Consider the following 21103-nt stretch of genomic DNA (forward strand, 5'->3'; position numbering starts at 1 on the left):
CCCTTCTGCTCCCATTTGCTAACAACACGTCAATGGAGTGATACACAGGGAGGGCAGGGTCTAGTGACAGCCAAGGAAACACAGTTTAACAAGCACAAACAGGGAGCTGGATTCTGTAGTGTTATGACAGGGCGGCTCAACAGACACGCGCATTATTCGTTCCTACTGTACAGTAATCAAATGATTCATCACATCATTTAATATGGCTCGTGATGGCGCAACGACAGAGAAGTAGTCCGGGATATTTTAAGGTAGGGCTGTCCTAGAAGGAATTATTTGACATACACATTGTTTATTTATTTATTTATTTATTATACAATTCAAATCAAAATTAATTGCTACGCATTTTAATTTTGCGTAAAATACATATTTGTTTGATACCATTCTGCAATATGTATATTATAAAATTATATAAAACGAATATGAACAAGTTAATTTGTTGATTGTAAACATTAGAGATAAATAATACATAAAGACTTTGAAAAATCCCCTCACTCCAGACACTACTAGTATTCCATTTTAATTGTGACAATAGTGGCTTTTAAAACAGAAGGTCCTCATAACAAACCAAACAACAAGCGGGCGTTTTATGCAGTGTTAGTAATACAAGAGTTCATGTTTGAATTGCTGTTTTCAACATGTTCTTTATTAGACTTTAAACTTTACAATGTAGTGTTCTAATTGCTGGCAGTTATGTGTGACGTCTTGGATCCTTATACAAATGCAATGATTTTGCTTTGTATTGTACAGTGTTTTGAGATACTGTTTGTATGAAACACGTTATATAAATAAAATGTGATGCCAGGTAGGTGACAGTAACTGATAGTACAGTAGTATGCACTCAAGCAGACATTTAGTGAATGCCCAATACTGGAAAGACAATGAGTGACGGCTTCAGTGTTATTAATGCCAGGGCTGTATTGCATGTCTGGCACAGTTTTCGATCTCTTGCCAGCTGTACAGGCCTGGTTAGTAGAGTCCGTTCATGATGTTTCAGTGTAACCACTGAACTGGTATATGCATAACCAGAAGATTATCTTCTGGGAGTCGATTGTGTGTGTGTGTGTGTGTGTGTGTTTTTAAAGGAATTGGTAAACAATATCAATAAATGGTTTTGTAAATAATACATACCCTTTTTGCAAGTTCTTATAGTTTACAGTGTTTTATGTGAAAACTGTGTTAGTGGATCTTTCAGCTGTTCATGTCTAATGGTTTTATCTAAAACATTCCTCTTCTGGATTAAGTCCTAATTATGGCAGCGCTATAGAAGCGATACAGTGCAACTATGGCAGCACCATAAACTTGGATTGCATTCAGGTCTGTTACTAATTTGATCCATATGTTTAATGAAACTCTTTCCTTTATTCAAATACTGTACATAAAGTTATGGTACAAAAGAAAATGTTCAAATATATATAACAATAAAACAGATTAACCAATAGTAAAATACTGTACATTTTAAACCCAATCAAATTACAGTACCTTGCAAAATAAAGATAAATGACAAGACTTAGATCTCACTTAATACATTACATATAGAAATGGTGGCAGATTTGCTTGACATGGGTCTTTTTATAATATGTTTCATATATATATATATATATATATATATATATATTATATATATATATATATATAAATATATACAGAAATATATATATATTGTATATATATATACTAAAATACATATATATATATATATTTTATAAATTATGTACACATTGGTAAACTCAGGGAATAACATAAAGACAATATAATGAAGAACAACCAATGATGGACTATTTGAAAAGAAATCTCATCAAATGTTAACACAACACAGTCTATCTTCAGTAAGAGAATGCCAAGGCTAATGATGTGTAACTGAGCACAGCCCACAAAACAAAGCTGATATCATTGTAAAATGCAATGTATAGGAATATTTTATATACTTTCCTTGATAACATTCTGTTTGTATACACTCCAGTGGTTGTACACTGTCTTGCCTATACATTAGCACCCCTTGTGGTCATAGATAGCATGTGGTTGTCTACAGTCCAACTGTAATTAGTATATTAAATAAATATACATACTGTATGTATATACTAGTATTAGTTTTAATAATAGCACTTCTACTGTAATGCACATTAGCAAAATAACTTTATGCTAGAAATCCCAGCAACAACCAGCACTGTTTTACCCAGTCACAGCAGGTAGTCTGTCAGTTTTACCCTGTCACAGCAGGTAGTCTGTCAGTTTTACCCTGTCGCAGCAGGTAGTCTGTCAGTTTTACCCTGTTGCAGCAGGTAGTCTGTCAGTTTTACCCTGTCGCAGCAGGTAGTCTGTCCGTTTTACCCTGTCGCAGCAGGTAGTCTGTCCGTTTTACCCTGTCGCAGCAGGTAGTCTGTCAGTTTTACCCTGTCGCAGCAGGTAGTCTGTCAGTTTTACCCTGTCGCAGCAGGTAGTCTGTCAGTTTTACCCTGTCGCAGCAGGCAGTCTGTCAGTTTTACCCTGTCACAGCAGGTAGTCTGATGGTTTTCAGCCAGCCATGCTGGTTCACAAGCCTATAATCCTGGTTGCAGAGCTGCTTAAAATGATTTCAGAAATAAACAGTCCCTTTACTGGAACGTTGGGAAGTTCCATGTTTGTTATCATTTCTGAATCTAATGGCTGTAAAGCTTTGCTGGGTTTGAAATACCATCTAGGGTATCCGCTAAGAAAGCAATGAATGTCAGCTCCTGTATCCCAGACTCGGGCTAATCCCCAGGTCTGCAGTCAGGCAGGCAGGCAGGCAGGTCTTGTCTGAGTGAGCAGAAATAATCTGATTGGGTTATTCAGTTACAAAGGCATGCTTGTAATTTCTCTGTTTGAATGAGCAGTAATGAAAAAATAATTGCTGAGTAGGTTTGCATGTGATGCTGTGGTGCTGTAACGCCCTCAATAACAGCATAGTGAAATCATGGTGAAGCACAGTTAAGCAAGTCAAATCACATACAAGCATGGTGAAACCACAATGGGTGTGTGTAACGGGCAGTGTTGTGTGACACAATGCAGCTATGGATTCTGTCATCTGTCAGGGAGATGGGATGAGGTTAAAAGCTCAGAAACCACGAATGCAGATGAGCCCAGCTATTTTGCATCGTGGTTAAAGTGCTTGCTTGTGTTGTGCGGGGTTGTTCAAAATTCATATTATTCCTGCTTGATTGCATTTGTATTCCTGTGCCAGGGGAAAATAGTAGTTATTTTTTATGCTGTGATCGTGTAGACATGTTTCTCCTTTCTTCTGTTGATGATGTATCAGACAAGTTACCACGGATTCTGTTTAACAGCAATGAGATATGTTTCTAGCCCGTGACATATAATAAAAATACAAGGCATGTGCAACATACAGTACTGTGTGTCATGATCAGTCTAAAGTGTAAATACCAGGCAATTCCATGGTAGCGCCAGCCATTAGCTATTTGTGGCAGGCCCAATTGCCAGTAAAATTATGTTTTATGTAGTTGTTTGCTATTTTCTTCACCATAGCATCTGATATTTCCACATTTTAGCATCACCTTATGACCTAGTAACCTTTGACCCTAATAACTGTAACTAAAAGGCACTTCTATCTGCTTATGGCTGGTCTGTGTCACTCTAGCACCAACCCAGCCAATCATGCTCCAAGCTGTAGAACCAACCCAACCAATCATGCTCCAAGCTGTAGAACCAACCCAACCAATCATGCTCCAAGCTGTAGAACAAACCCAACCAATCATGCTCCAAGTTGTAGAACCAACCCAACCAATAATGCTCCAAGCTGTAGCATCAACCCAACCAATCATGATTCAAACCAATTGAAATGCCCTGTTCACAAGTATATGCTGTATATAACTACAATAAACCAACCACTTCACCACTGCTAAAGAGATTACACTGGAGGCCACCAGTGGCTACATGTTGTAACTGAAACTCATGTTTGGTCATTTTTGAGATGTGGACTAATGTCCACTGAGAGTTAGGTTGAGACTACAAAACTTACCAAAAAAGTGAAGTTCATGTGCATTTACAATGCTTTTCGCCAAGCTGTTTATATGTTTTACCAACCAAACTTCATTCTTAAAAGGGATAAACCCATAAACATATTCATGAAACAGCAGAAAGGTTTTGTTTTTCAACTTCAGGATATTGCAGTGTGTTGGCACAGCACAAATGCCACCCATATTTTATGATTCTTCCATTCACTTGGAATGGCTGTTCCTGTTGGTTTTTAAGTTATCTCCTGGTTCTTTTCAATCTTCATTCCAGTTGGTGAATGCTTTATGTTTGGAGCAGTGCGACTATGCTTGAGAAGACATCACAGCAACGGTAAACACTAGACCTATTTACAAGGTAAGCATTGTCCCTCACTGCTGTGTTCCTTATTTATTAATGGAAAAATCCCATTTAGCATTACAGTTCTTTTTCAATGGCGTATCTTGCTGTTTCACAACTAATACACTTGAGCGTTTAAAAAAAGCATTACATAAAATCACATCAACTTCACAACACAAAAAAAACAGTTTGACCAGCTTGACATACATAAATATAAAATCACATGCAAACAGCAACGCACTGTGGCTGCATCCATTCTACTAATAAAGCGGATGCTGTTGTTACTGGCAGTCTTTTAGTACTTTTACATGAAAAGAAAGCAATCAGTAATGGCTTCAATTCCATAAATTGGGGCCAAGAGGTTAAAAAGGTTGTCATAGACCAGTAGACCAGTGATAATCAATGGAAGTAAATTAAACGATATTTACTGCCAGACAAAACAGCCGGCAGTACTGTTCAAGTGGCCCTCAGATTGATCACAGCATTAAACAACTCATATTTTTAAAAAGAAAAAGATAAGAATCGCTATGCAGTATGCGAATGCCCAGAGACAAGTTATCAGAATGTTTTAAATCTGTTTTCGAACTATCTGAAATAGTTTTCAACTGTTACAGCAGTGTGCACATGTATTAGAACTTCTCAAGACGTGTCATTTAGATCCTTTATATACCTGCCTGCATGAAAACTGCAGGGTTTGAGAATTTCAATTTTCGGTCAGTGATCAGTGATCTAGAAACAATGTGTGAAAACCTTAGACCATTTTATGATTTAATTAGGCATCTTAAACAACATCTAAAAAGTCTCTTGCCTTTGACCATTTGTGGATATGTGTTCCCTTTCTCTTGCTGTTTTTAATGAATTGCATGTGTGGCCTATTAAAGTCATCAATTAAATTAGACAATCAATAATTTGCCTATTTTGATTTCCAGTTCCAGTGGTTTGATTTCATATGCACAACAAACATAAAACAACAGAAGCAATATGGTGTTCTCACGACTGTATGAAGCAGGGGCAGACAGCCCTGGTCCTGGAGTGCCACAGACACTTGTTGTTTTTGTTTTACCTGAGCCCTAATTGATTCAATGATTGGTTTAATTGGTCAGAATTACCATGTGTTCCAGGTATTAAGCAACTGATGATTAAGAGATACCTACAAAACCTGCAGGATCGTGGCTCTCCACGACCAGGGTTGCCTACCTCTGGTGTAAATTCTTTAAGCAAGCATCTTTTGGAACAATGGCAAAACTAAACACATTGAGAACTTAAATATGATTATGACAGATAATTATAAAAACAATGACATGTTAGTGGCAGTTTGACAGCATACTGTAAATATCATCATGCAGACGTTCAATTTGACACAATCAGAAGCATCTGTCTGATAATGTCTCAATGTGTGTGTGGTGCAGTGATGGCACATTCAAAAAGGAGCAATCTGCTTTTAAAACCATTACAAAAAGCCTCAAAATTCTCAGTAGCCACAGTACCCATAAAGGGGTGGTAAGTGTGGTCTCTCCGGCAATGCCATGGACAGCAGTGTGCTGCAGACGCTCGTGTGTGTTCCTCTTGTCAGCAGCGCTAGCACGGCTTGTCCTTTCTTGTGGGAAACAAGGTTCAGTTCATTGTTAGGGTTTCTTTCTTATAAAACAGCAGTGCTCTTGATACAAGCTATAAGATGAGGGATTTGGTTACATGTTAGTCTGCAGATTGTCACCTGCCAAATTTTTATACAAAAAGTACATTTTTGGTGAGAATCTGCCTTGAACTTCCACTCGTTTTTGTATGTGAATCAAATCTTTTATGACTGTTTTGTTCTACCTGAGGCTGTGAGAAGCACACTGAGGAGGTAATGAAAAGTAAGAAAGGCACTGCTGTCATTCAGAAGGTAAACAGACTAGCCTCTCCCTGATCTAAATCCATTAAAACCAGAACAGGTTAGGATTAGTGATTCATTCAGACTACTGACTGCAGTCTGTACTATTCTAAAGATGTCTGGTCTACTCTTTGCATTGTGTTTTGACACTTCATCCGCAAGCACAGTTCTGATAGTGACATGTGGTTTCCACAGCTGCTGTCAGCATGAATCTCATTATGATAGGCCAGTTCAGAATATTTGTCAGATCAGACTACAGGGCTCTGATAACCGAGTGTGCTGTAACAAGCAGCCTCCCCTTCCATGCGAATATGTAACCCTGCTGGTTCCCAGCACAGGAAATATGCTTTCCACGGTCAGGTGGGGGAGAAGAGGGTTCAGGAAACATGCTGCTGTCTGAGACAGGAAGGGAACTGTGTCAGAAAAGGAAAAATACACAAATACACATGATACAAAGTTACTAACCAGAACTAAAAAACTCAGACAATTTTCTATTCAGTAAAAACCTAGTAAGTATAAGGAGTAAAAAAAAAAAAAATATATATAATATTATATATACATATAGATAGATATATATAATATATAGATAATATATAATATATATTATATATATATAAATCATTCATTTTAGAATTGTAATTGGTGTTTTTCTTTTCATTAAAAAAAGTGCCAATGACAATTTGGTGTAAATAGCCCATTTAATTACTGTATATTGAGCACTTACTATACTTTTTAAGATGCCCACTTGTAAACAAATCCCCTTGTTCTTATTCTGTACAGTAATGTATGTTTAACTTCCTCTTGTGGCTGCTGTTGATAAGGCAGATAGCAGGTCTTGCTTTTCACTTCAATCACAGGGTAATGTGTACTAGATTCTCAAAGCTTGTTATTTCCAAATAATCATGCACGTTTTTTTTTTTTTCTCACACAATTACCAACCATGAAATAAATAACCCAATGTTATTGGTATTTTATCCCTTTAATAAATATGAATTTATTATAAAAACAAGTTTGAGAATTTTACTCAATGTACTCAAATGAGAAACCCTCAAATTGAAGATTCAAGGTAAACACTTTTTGGTGGCCTGGTAACTTCAGGGTAACAGCTTGTCAGAAGATATTGCATTAACTTATGTCAGCATATGAGTGGAGTTGTTCAAAATCAATGTGGACATTGAATTTTAATTAGCAAGCACTGGCATTAAAACAAAATCTAAATTAATGCATATTTTGAAAGGGTAACGTTGATGTCAAAGCAAGCAGTGGGAATAGCCAGCACAGGAGACAGGAGCTTGCTAGCGCATTTTTACATTTTTTTTTTATTTTTATAAATTAAACAAAACAAAAAAAGCACCCCAACAAAGGCTATCTCAGTGCAGGACACAGCACACAACCTGCTGCTCAGCCCTTCTTCTGAACAAACTCACCCTGGAGTTCTCACCTGGTCTTTTATACAGGCGACCGTTTAATCATTTAACCAGTTTGCTTCCCAATGTTACCAGTGCATTGTCCACAGCTCCATGTGGATTCCACGAATGCAGGGACCTAATTACACTATTTTCATTTCAGGTGTCTAATAGGGCAGGGGTCCCCATTCCCAGTTCTGGAGGGCCATTCCACTCCAGATTTAACTGTGACTGCATTTTTATTGTGTTGTCACAATGAAAGCTCTAATGGATCTGTCTGTAATCGAGAGCACGTTGCCTCGTGCCTAGTTTTTACTGTGTTTGAGATTGACTCTTCCTGATGTGTTTGGAACTGTGACAGGGTTAGTAATGAAACACAGAGACCAGAAAGCTGCAGTCTAAAGTGATAATGTGCACTTTTAATAACACAAACCAACCATCAAGCACAGCACAGCACAGCACCAGCACAACACAGCAAAGCACAGCACAGCACATCACATCACAGCAAAGCACCAGCACAGCACAGCACAGCACAGCACAGCACAGCACCAGCAAAGCACAGCACAGCACCAGCACAGCACAGCACAGCACAGCACAGCACAGCACAGCACAGCACAGCACAGCACAGCACAGCACAGCACAGCACAGCACAGCACAGCACAGCACAGCACAGCACAGCACCAGCACCAGCACCAGCACAGCACCAGCACAGCACAGCACCAGCACAGCAGCACCAGCACAGCACCAGCACAGCAAAGCACAGCACAGCACAGCACAGCACAGCACAGCACAGCACAGCACAGCACAGCACCAGCACAGCACAGCACAGCACAGCACAGCACCAGCACAGCACCAGCATAGCACAGCACAGTACCAGCACAGCAAAGCACCATCATTAATCCTCACCAACACCCGTGATTACCATTTTTATACACCGCGCTGCCACAGGAACACTTGCAGTTTTGAGGGTTACAGTATTTGTTTGCATTAAAAACTTTTCATTTGTGATTAATCATGTTTCACTTGTGATTAGTGAGCAGTTTGTATTCCCAGTGTAAACACACCCTATGTTAGGAGTGTATTCCATTCCCCTTCAATGTAGATTTTATCTCTGATTTGGACAGAGCAGATTGGAAAACAGAAGGATAATATAGACAGGCAGTCCCAGTTTTAAACTGGTCAACAAGGGAATATCAAAGACAGAGCAGATCAATATTATATTCTAACTGTGTTGTGTGTTTGTCATTTGGAACTGTAATGAACAGCCCAGCAGCTAATCCGTCTGCACGTCATTATTAGCCGTTAATAAGGTCGAGGAGTATTGACCACTAACAGCAAACAAGTCAAATGAACAGCTCTGGCCTACCGGATTGAGAGTGCTTGGTGTTGGTGTGAATACAAGGAAGAAAGCTGAGAGGATTGGAGGTGTTCTCTAAAGCAGTGCTCCAGGAAGAGGTCCTGTCATCATGGTATAGGGCAGCTCCCCAGGGTTAAATCCAGGGCTGGGACCTGGTGAGATGGGAATGCAATTACAAGACTAGAACTCAGCCAGCACCTGCAGGACTGGAGCTTCACTGGTACTGGATGAGAGTACTCCCACTGACCTTCAGTTCTTCACTCTGAAAACTCCAGTGTCCTTTATTGTAACCCTGCTTGCCTCTGTGTGACTCTCACCAGTGTCCTTTATTGTAACCCTGCTTGCCTCTGTGTGACTCTCACCAGTGTCCTCTCCTTTATTGTAACACTGCTTGCCTCTGTGACTCTCACCAGTGTCCTCTCCTTTATTGTAACACTGCTTGCCTCTGTGTGACTCTCACCAGTCACATTCTGTGAGCCTCATAAGTACACAGCCTGCACCTGCATTGACCTTGAATTTAATTGACCTTGTTTAGACTATATGCTACATTAAGCAATTATATAAAAGGAATTGAATTAGACTAATATGTACCAGTGAGAGACAAGGTGCAGCTGCTGTGACAGATTAGTCTTTGCTGATTCATCTGATTGACTGGACCTAGTACAACTCTCAATCTCATTGCACTGAGGCATCATAAAACATTAACAAGAGCATCAGTGCAGAAGCCTTAAAGCGACAGTGTCCAAATCTCAACTGCAATCTTATGAGAAACAGGACTGATGAAGGCGTTGGCTGCAGCATTTGTTTGTGTGCCTTGGTTTCTTACAGTTATACCTCAGAACAAATGATTGAGTGTTTGAAGTTATGGCTATTTCACAGCTTTGTTTACTATATACAGACAGAGAGACTAACAGACAGATTTTACTTCTGCCTTGGCTCTTAAGACTAGATTGACCCTGCCTCATCATTGTGGAATCTGATTAGCCCCACTTCAGAACGTTATCACTGTTCTCTATAAGTTTTGAAACAGCTCAAAAAACCAAACACAGTTCAACAAACATGTTTGTAACATGCATCAGTACCACTGCTGTAAGTACAAGAACAGAGCTACAAATATCATGAAGAAGCAAAACATTAGGACCGCCATCCACTACAAGCAGGTGTGATATGCAAGGTCATACTTTGGACAGATAGACAGACAGGCAGGCAGGCAGGCAGGCAGGCAGGCAGGCAGGAAGACAGACAGGCAGACAGACAGACAAACAGACAGGCAGACAGACAGGCAGGCAGGCAGGAAGACAGGCAGACAGACAGACAAACAGACAGGTAGACAGACAGGCAGGCAGGCAGGCAGGCAGACAGACAAACAGGTTGTTATTTTTGTTTTGTAAAATGTCATTAAACTTGCTGGCCTTAAACACTAGCTATTAAGCCACTTAAATACAGTATGCAAGCCAGTATATAAGCAGCATCTTTCCAGGACTCTAACAAAAGACTAGAAAAGAAAGTCAACTAATAAACTGAATATTAGCGCACCGGTAATTCCCAGGAAGCTTAATTGACCTCTGACTCTGAATGCATTTTTATTTATTTGTAAACCCCCTCGAGTCACCCGATTGATCAGGCGAAGTCAAAAGAAAAGGGAGATTCCTGAGAGCCTATCAATATCTGCTTCGGGGAAATGCAGGGAATGACAATATCCATAACGATCAGGAATATTGATCATCCACCACAAAACGGGAACAAGATGTAAAGCTGCTGCTACTGCATAGGCCATATGAAAAACAGGAGGAAGCTGAATGTGTCCGTTTATATCGATCTCATCAGAGCGCTCTCCCTTAACCCTTACAGCCCTGATTGGTTTTGGACTCAGTTTAGTTTAGTTTACTCCTTTATTGAGAACACACAAGAACTGACTGCAACATTTCTTTTTTAACATATACCTTACACACTAGCTCAGACAGGGACCTAGAGTCCCGTGAGGTTCCAAGCTGATTTCCAACGGCATGTGTTAAATATGGCACTAAGATGAGGCAGGACTTTGAGGTTCTGCCAGGACTGAAAGGGTTAAAGATTTGAATTGTATTTTTACACTCCCTTTCCTAGTCACTGTGTTTGCACTCACTCTGAATGACTCTGGCTTCTGTTGCTTCAGTATTCAGAGGTCCTGCCTTTATCTGGAGTCTAAGTGCTGGTGTAAACAAATAGTGGTTCCCCTGAATATTTGGACCCCCAGGGGAATGAATATTTGTTCCCACCAGCAAACATGTGTTCCCCCTACATGCATGTTTGTTATATTCTCCTGTTTGTATGTAAATTCTGCAGGTGTAATGCTAGTGAATGGGAACAAGGTTTGCAGACTGTTGTCATGTGTTCTTGTAGGTGTGACTGGACCTGTCAGAGGGGACTGAATGGTACAAGTTTGAGTTAGGGAATGTGCTCTTAAAATGAAGGTTTTAGTTGAAAGCGCATGGATACAGACTTATATGCAAAGAAAGATTACTTTGTTACAGAAAGATAAGGGGGAACATTCATTCCTAGGTGAACAAATATTTGGGGGGCATATTCTCCGACACTGGGACTGAACAGCCTTCCTCATTCCATTCAGACTCTATGTACAGGATATACAGGGAGAGAGAGAGTAGGTGTGCATTGCAGTACAAGATTCACAGGGAGACAGTAGGTGTGCATTGCAGTACAGGAAATACAGAGAGAGAGTAGGTGTGCATTGCAGTACAGGATATACAGGGAGACAGTAGGTGTGCATTGCATTAAAGGATATACAGGGAGAGAGTAGGTGTGCATTGCAGTACAGGATATACAGAGAGAGAGTAGGTGTGCATTGCAGTACTGGATATACAGAGAGAGAGTAGGTGTGCATTACAGTGCAGGATATACAGGGAGAGAGTAGGTGTGCATTACAGTGCAGGATATACAGGGAGAGAGTAGGTGTGCATTGCAGTACAAGATACACAGGGAGACAGTAGGTGTGCATTGCAGTACAGGATATACAGAGAGAGAGTAGGTGTGCATTGCAGTACAGGATATACAGGGAGACAGTAGGTGTGCATTGCAGTAAAGGATATACAGGGAGAGAGTAGGTGTGCATTGCAGTACAGGATATATATAGAGAGAGTAGGTGTGCATTGCAGTACAGGATATACAGAGAGAGAGTAGGTGTGCATTACAGTGCAGGATATACAGGGAGAGAGTAGGTGTGCATTGCAGTGCAGGATATACAGGGAGAGTAGGTGTGCATTGCAGTACAGGATATACAGGGAGAGAGTAGGTGTGCATTACAGTACAGGATATACAGGGAGAGAGTAGGTGTGCATTACAGTGCAGGATATACAGGGAGAGTAGGTGTGGACTGCAGTACAGGATATACAGGGAGATAGTAGGTGTGTAATGTAATTGCAGTGTAGTAAAGAACACTTCAAAAATGTTTCTCAAAAAAACTATAAATGAGCCAAATCTAAAATCAACATATTGGGTTTCATCAGGATTTGATGTCGTTTGATTAAAAAAATATTAAAACAAAAGATAAAAGTTTATGTTTTATTATTTGTACTACATTTTCAGAAAGTGTATAATAAAATGATATACAAATCTGCATGAACATAACACATATTATATGTAACTGTTTTCAACTCAATAAACTTACTATATTGCATACAGCACTAACTGCCAGAATACCTGTCCTGGTATATTCATGTAATAGTCAATGTTCTTTACACCCCGGACCTCGAGAGCGGATGTTGTGAGCTACCATCCTCTGGAGGTCAAAGGTAAGCCCTGCAGCCCTCTAAATGGAAAATATACACAGGTCAAAGTTCAGCTATGTGATCACATTTCTATAGCATGACATATTTCCTGCACACAATTGTATAAAATGAAGAGTTTATTGGATGATAGCCAAATGCAATGTGAAAAGCCTGTATGAGACTATGTTAAAAGCAATGTGAAAAGCCTGTAGGAGACTATGACAAATGCAATGTGAAAAGCCTATAGGAGGCTATGATACAGTTTGGTAAAGATGTGTACATAATCAATGCAGTTCTCATGTTCACCCCTACAGTGTGATGGACGGACATGACCAGCACATAAGGGAGCCCATGTTTTCATGAGGACCCTCATCAATCGAGCACAACCACACCGGGCTAGGCTCACCTCCACTACTCCTGTGCGAGTATTTCCAGGAGATGTCAGCATTGGATTATTTTAACTTAATCCCACTTCTCCCAGATGTATGTATCTATGTAAATGCTACAAAATAAATATGCTAGATTCTGACCAGTAGAGGTCTCTGTTTTTCATTAGTCACACCAGCAGTGAGATTGGATTGAATAATTACATGAATGGTTTATAGGTTCATTGCGTGATTGTAACTTGTTAACACATTTTCTACATCTGGATAAAAGTGCCCTGAGTGATAACCTTGTGTGGGTTGTGTAGGAGAGCTTTGAAAGCAAACAAGTAGGAGAAGAGAACTAGTAAAGAATTCAAACTTAAAGTATAACATCAAGTCCGGGTCCGTGTGTAGAGGACGGCTTGGAGAAAGGCAGTTCTGTGTGGTTAGATACATGCAATGCAGTCTGATACAGGGTAAATTCTGATTGCTTTGTTTGGTTGGTTTTGTGTCAGGGAAGCGTCTCAGCTGTCCTGACTTTAGACAAGGGAAAGGAAACAGTAAAGTTAGTATTCCAAAACGAAGTTAGGATTTTTGTTGTTTATTTTTTTTTTATTGTTCTGTACCTGTGGAAAGAACCTTACCCTGTGATAAAAAAATAAAACACCTGTTGGTTTGAACCTCAACTGCAAGACTCCATGGTCTCATTTCATGAAGGTCCTGTGGTTGTGATGTGGTTGCGATGTGATTGCGATGAGGTTGTGATGTGATTGCGATGAGGTTGTGATGTGATTGCGATGAGGTTGTGATGTGGTTGTGATGTGATTGCAATGAGATTGTGATGTGGTTGTGATGTGATTGCGATGAGGTTGTGATGTGGTTGTGATGTGATTGCTATGAGATTGTGATGTGGTTGTGATGTGGTTGTGATGTGATTGGGATGAGGTTGTGATGTGGTTGTAATGTGATTGCGATGAGGTTGTGATGTGGTTGTGATGTGGTTGTGATGAGGTTGTGATGTGATTGCGATGTGGTTGTGATGTGGTTGTGATGTGATTGCGATGAGGTTGTGATGTGGTTGTGATGTGGTTGTGATGTGGTTGTGATGTGGTTGTTGTGATGATGGTTGTGATGTGGTTGTGATGTGGTTGTGATGTGATTGCGATGAGGTTGTGATGTGGTTGTGATGTGATTGCGATGAGGTTGTGATGTGATTGCGATGAGGTTGTGATGTGGTTGTGATGTGATTGCGATGAGGTTGTGATGTGGTTGTGATGTGATTGCGATGAGGTTGTGATGAGGTTGTGATGTGATTGCGATGAGGTTGTGATGTGATTGCGATGAGGTTGTGATGTGGTTGTGATGTGATTGCGATGAGATTGCGATGAGGTTGTGATGTGATTGCGATGAGGTTGTGATGTGGTTGTGATGTGATTGCGATGAGGTTGTGATGTGGTTGTGATGTGATTGCGATGAGGTTGTGATGTGGTTGTGATGTGATTGCGATGAGGTTGTGATGTGATTGCGCTGAGGTTGTGATGTGATTGCGATGAGGTTGCGATGAGGTTGTGATGTGATTGCGATGAGGTTGCGATGAGGTTGTGATGTGATTGCGATGAGGTTGTGATGTGGTTGTGATGTGATTGCGATGAGGTTGTGATGTGATTGCGATGAGGTTGTGATGTGATTGCGATGAGGTTGCAATGAGGTTGTGATGTGATTGCGATGAAGTTGTGATGTGGTTGTGATGTGATTGCGATGAGATTGCGATGAGGTTGTGATGTGGTTGTGATGTGATTGCGATGTGGTTTTGATGTTACTGCAATGAGGTTGCAATCAGGTTGTGATGTGGTTGTGATGTGATTGTGATGTGACTGCAATGAGGTTGTGATATGGTTGTGAAGTGGCTGTGATATAATTGCGATGAGGTTGCGATGAGGTTGCGATGTGGTTGTGATGTGGTTGCGATGAGGGTACGAGGAAGGTCGTTGCTGCCTTCGTTTCATAAAGCACTGTGCAAGTGCCGTCGCTTATAATCACTGTTTTGCGATCTGCACTCAAAAAAATCAGTAACTCGGTAATCCACTTTAAAGCACAGTGACAATTACATATTTACACAATGGCAGGATGCAAAGGAAAACAATTTTTTCAATGAAGAAATTGACACAATTATGGAAATAGTTGGCCAACACAAATTTGTTCTCAGGGCCGGATTAACATATACGCAAATTACACTTTAGTGCAGGGCCCCAGCGAGGGCCCCCGTGAGGTCAAATTGGGACCCTTCACCGTGTAAGGCTGGGCATAATGAGTAAAGTGGTCTGTAACTACTAAAATGTTGCTGATGTTCCAGGAGTCATTTTCCATGCTCAAGAAATCAATACAGATTAGCTCCAGTGGTGCTTCAGTCCCAATATTGGTCAATAGGCGTGGATCATTTATGCATTGTTTTCCACTGCGCACATTGGGAAAAGGATTTGCAGTGAAGCTCAATGTTAGCAGCCAATAGAATCAGGCACGGGCAAGATCTTGAGTTCGCTCAGTCCCCAAGTGTCCCATGTTGTTATGTAGGGACCTGTGGCGGAGTGTCCCGCCCCTTTATGTTTAAGAGTTTTATTTTGTATGTAGTGTGTTAATGTTGGTGTTTATGTATAAAATACATGGGATATAAATATGGGTTACGAGCACAAGTGTTTAAAATCTATATTTGTATTTAGGCACGAGGATTGCACAGCACTTCACGTGCAGGTAAAATAATATGTGAGCATGGAGAATTGCACTTTTATTAATTCACGTGCAGTTGTACTGAGACTCCAATTGAATGATTGATTATCAATCGAGTCTCGGTACAGCTGCATAAAAGCTGCATATTTTCACGCACTCGGGTGTTTGTTCGTGAGTGGAGAACGGGAGAGAGAAGGAGATACTATATTAACAATTGCTATTTCGTGCTGGAAGCTCCAGCACGGTACTTGTTGGTTTTGTCCACGTCCATTTTGTTTGTCTGTTTGTTTGGCCAATGCGCCCTTTGTTCTGTGTGTTTTGTTTAAATCTTTTTGTTTGTGATTTATTATTATTTACAATAAAACTCTGGACGCTGCAGCGTCACAGATTCACCGCCATTCATCAGTGTTTGGAGTCTATTTCTGGTCTGATGTCACACTTGCAAAGCCATCCTGATCATAGCCAGCTGTTTATATTCACTAGGTAACACAAGCTGTTGACGATAAAATGGCACATTGGTCTTCGGGAAGTGATACAATATGCCATCCTTCAAAGCCAGTGAGTCCCATGTCTCCCACAATATTACTTCTTCCAAGGGAGCACCTTTCACTGGAACAGGCTTTCTTACAGCCTTCACCGCAGCAATAGAGATCATTCCTCTGGGCTGTGTGAATGTCCTTTTGACTGAACTGGGGCAGTTGAGAGAGATCCCATTCGGTGAAACACCTAACTGGTATGCAGCTCCTTACAACCAAAGGGACAAAAGTCCACCACAACACTGGCAGGTAGCTCTCACCCCGAGAGGGCACTTCCACCCACTCATTCTCTTCCACTGTGCATGAGTGAGGGCATCTGGACAGGACATCAGCATCAATATTTGTACGACCGGGTCAGCACTTAAGCTGAAAGTCTTAGGGTAGTCTCCAGTGGCATCCAGTCTGGCTGTTGTCTTAATATCGGTGAGTGCGTTGTAGTCAGTTCTCATGATAAAGTTTGCTCCATACAAATAATCCTGGTACTTATCGACCACAGCCCACTTGAGCCCCAACAGCGAGCTTGTATTTCTTCTCTGTGGGTGAAAGGCCACAACTAGCATAGCCCACTGGTCTGCAGCCCTCAGGAAACTTCTGGTACAGAACTGCACCTAACCCATCCAAGCTGGCATCCACACGAATGATTTGCATTTTCTGGGGATCAGCGAAAGCAAGGACTGGTGCACTGGTCAGACACTCAATGATGGTGTGAAAAGTGTCTTCACATCGTTGAATTCATCAGGCTCATTGCCACAATAATAGGATGCTCCTAGATAATGGGGAGTCTGTGTTGCGGTTTGCATTTCGTTTCCTGTCACTAACTGTATCAGTAGTGTACGAGTGGTGTTGGCCTGCTCAAAGCACTTACTCACAAGCCAGGAATAGGGATTGCAACGCAGTACAGAACAATTCACAGGTAGGCCATTATTAAGTTAACAAACTATAACTTAGATTCTAAATATTTATTCCGTCTTGTGAGTCTCTTTGTCGTCATCACTTGCAGGCAGCAAAGCGTCAGACCTCTGTTTCACAGCTTTAACACTTGCAATAAGATGTGCACAATATTAGAGATGTACATTCTAGAAAGTCAGCCAGTTGATTGACAGGAATTTATAATTAGAACAGGTCCCATAATTATGATTGACATTCCTAACTTGCTGTGGCCAGTGTGGATCAGAGCATTCTATGCAGCAATGCTGATAAAGCACAATTCCTAGCCTTGGTCCTACCAGGTGGGCTACACTAGTGCATAAATACATGTAAAACAAATGGTGCTGTTTCCATGTATACTCAATAAAGGAGTCTCTTCTTCAGCTCAACAAGAATAATTAGCACTGAAAGGGTTAAAATGAGGGGTTTCCCTGGGGACAGAACCTGAAAAGAATACAGGGGCACTTGCTTAGAAAATGTATTGCGTAAATGAAAAACAAAAAGACTCCTTCTATCCACTGCATTACACGCATGGGGTTAATTGTACTGTAAGTTATTGTTCTTTTTTGTTTCCATTGTTCATTGTGTATCACCAATGATTATACCAAGCAGAATGCATGGAATTTGCTTTTTGTTTTGTTTTGTTTATTGTTCTAGGAAGGCATTTTCACACATGGAATCTCAATCCTCTGTTCTTTCCTGTGCACATTCACCGCTGTGTGACTCACCTACTTCTTCATTTCTAAAGGACTCCTCTCTAAAAGCTGCTTACTCCATCTGAGCAGCATTGTTTTCATGTGCATGGCATCCTGATCTTGAGCTTATCAACATGGCAAAACACACTGCGACACATTCACAGCCATTTCACTACAAAAATTAGCCTCGTTTTCATTTTTTTCATTGAGTAATTTAAATACACTACTATTTCTCAATGCAAGTGTTGTTAATTGAAAAAAAATAAGAAGAACATAAGAAAGTTTACAAACTGCCTTTGACCCATCTTGCTCGTTTGGTTGTTAGTAGCTTATTGATCCTAGAATCTCATCAAGCAGCTTCTTGAAGGATCCCAGGGTGTCAGCTTCAACAACATTACTGGGGTTAGTTCTAAACCCTCACAATTCTCTGTGTAAAAATGTGCCTCCTATTTTCTGTTCTGAATGGCCCTTTATCTAATCTCCATTTGTGGCCCCTGATCCTTGTTTCTTTTTTCAGTTTGAAAAAGTCCCTTGGGTCGACACTGTCAATACCTTTTAGGATTTTGAATGCTTGAATCAGATCACTGCATAGTCTCCTTTGTTTAAAGCTGAATAGATTCAATTATTTTAGCTTGTCTGCATGTGACATGCCTTTTAAACCCAGAATAATTCTGGTCGCTCTTCTTTGCACTCTTTCTAGAGCAGCAATATCCTTTTTGTAGCCAGGTGATCAAAACTGAACACAATATTCTAGATGAGGTCTTACTAATGCATTGTAAAGTTTTAACAATACTTCTCTTGATTTAAATTCAACACTTTTCATTATATATCTGAGCATCTTGTTGGCCTTTTTTATAGCTTCCCCACATTGTCTAGATGAACACATTTCTGAGTCAACATAAACTCCTAGGTCCTTTTCATAGATTCCTTCTTTATCCTTCAGTATCCCATATGGTATTTATAATGTAAATTTGTATTGCCTGCATGCTGTACCTTTCACTTTTCTCTATTAAATGTCATTTGTCACGTGTCTGCCCAGTTCTGAATCTTGTCTAGATCATTTTGAATGACCTTTGCTGCTGCAACAGTGTTTGCCACTCCTCCTACTTTTCTGTTGTCTGCAAATTTAACAAGTTTGCTTACTATACCAGAATCTAAGTCATAAATGTAGATTAGGAAGAGCAGAGGACCTAATACTGATCCCTGTGGTACTCCACTGATTACCTCGCTCCATTTGGAGGTTTCTCCTCTAATCAGTACTTTCTATTTTCTACATGTTAACCACTCCCTAATCCATGTGAATGCATTTCCTTTGACCCCTACTGTGTTCAGTTTGAGAATTAATCTTTTATGCTGAACTTTGTCAAAAGCTTTCTGGAAACCTAAATAAACCATGTCATATGCTTTGCAGTTATCCACTGTCACATTTGTTACATCCTCAAAAAAGTCAAGCAGGTTAGTTAGACATGATCTCCCTTTCCTAAAACCATGCTGACTGTCTCCCAGGATACTGTTACCATACATGTAATTTTCCATTTTGGATCTTATTATAGTTTCCAATCCTCTTGTGGGATCCCAGTGAATCAAGAAGCAGCGACAACAGCACAGCTTGGCAACCCATTCCAAACAGCCACGTGTTCCCTGCTGAACAGCACCTCCTACCCTTTTTTATTTCAACTTCCAAATGTGTCCTGTGGTCCTGGCATCTGTGCTGGGTTTGGAAAGCTAGCCCTTCTTTTTTCTAGGTTACCCTCAACCTACTCTCGTAACTCTTAATGCTAGTATTGGTCTAATTCAGCAGGAGCCAACCTGGGATCTCCCATTCAATTCCATTGCTGGTCTTTGTTCCAACCAGGTCTTTAATTATTGATCTTCAGCAGGGTCACTATAGTAACTAAAAACCTGGTGGTAACAAAGGCCAGCAAAGCAATGGCATGGAAGAACCCAGGTTGCCTACCCCTGAACCTGACCAATCCAAGGGTTATGAGTCCTGCGATAGAATGGTCTGAATAGCCATGGTTACCTTCACCTGCTTTAAATGATCTTCTATAAATTCTCTCCAATACGTGTGTATGGTGGAGACTAGCTGAACCGAGGTCTGGTGTATTCTCAGGGCATTATACGGTAAAATCTCCTCATCGACTCCCTGGTGGCTGGTAAGAGCATGCGATTATAAAGACTTTGTGGTTTTACTACTGTTTGTAATGTTTTCTTTGGGAAAAAAACAACCTGATACTGTCACCAAAAATTGGTAGCAAACAAACACACAAGTTTAATTTAAGAACTGAGCTGGAGAACTTGTCTGTTGCAAGTTTTGCATGCAATGCAAATAAGTGGTTCAAAACATAAGGCTCTGATAAATCTGGGGTGAGTTTAATAGCAGAGCGCTCTCTTGTGGCGCCTGTAACACATGTTAGAAGTTATTGAACGGTCTGTTAGGAGCGAGCAGTTTCACAAGAGCAGGCAATACATCGCTCTGTATTCAAAGAGTTGCTTTAAGCGAGTTTTGCAACTTTTGTATATATATATTTTTTAATGTAATTACTGCTATTGTATTTTTGTAATGTAAAGTTACTTATGTTTTTGTTTTGTTTTAGCATCGTCAGACGCGAGTCATTACTGTCAAGTTATAAAGAATCCATGTTTCCTTTTCTAGTACAAGTGTTACATTAAAACAAATATCATGATCATTTTTAAGAAGCCAAATTGACAACAAAAATATTACTTATGACGCTCATTTTGGTCCTACAAATCCATGTTTTTAAACATCCACTTGCAGGCCCTGCATTGAAAATGCAGGTTGGCCATTTTGGACCTCCAGCGAGGCAGCTCTGAGCTTGATTTAATACTGTTAGAAAGCGCTCATGGCGAGCGCATCTATAGGCATTACATTTAATTAATTTGCAGAATGACTTTAGGGAAAAGATTAGTCAGTCTTAACTGACATGAATTTATGGAAGCAGAAAGTTCCCTGAAGAAACCCACCTCTAAATGGGAACGCAGGTCAATGACGTCACTCACACGAAGAGTCTCTGTGCAGGACACTTAAGCAGCTGATAATTTATAATCCGTAGCCACTGTAAATCATGACCTGTGAGCTGAATATAATACATTAGTCTAGAAGCAT

At 40.4% G+C, this 21103-nt stretch overlaps 1 long non-coding RNA gene across 1 annotated transcript; it reads left to right on the forward strand.

Moving 5' to 3' along the window:
• The first annotated feature begins 118 nt into the window (after nt 1-118).
• On the forward strand, nt 119-13724 carry LOC121314050. The gene is made up of 3 exons (XR_005950073.1): nt 119-251; nt 4264-4347; nt 13044-13724. It is a non-coding gene; the product is annotated as an uncharacterized LOC121314050 (long non-coding RNA).
• The last annotated feature ends 7379 nt before the right edge of the window (nt 13725-21103 follow it).

This window comes from Polyodon spathula, chromosome 1, assembly GCF_017654505.1.
Source record: "Polyodon spathula isolate WHYD16114869_AA chromosome 1, ASM1765450v1, whole genome shotgun sequence".
In the NCBI taxonomy this organism is placed as follows: Eukaryota; Metazoa; Chordata; class Actinopteri; order Acipenseriformes; family Polyodontidae; genus Polyodon; species Polyodon spathula.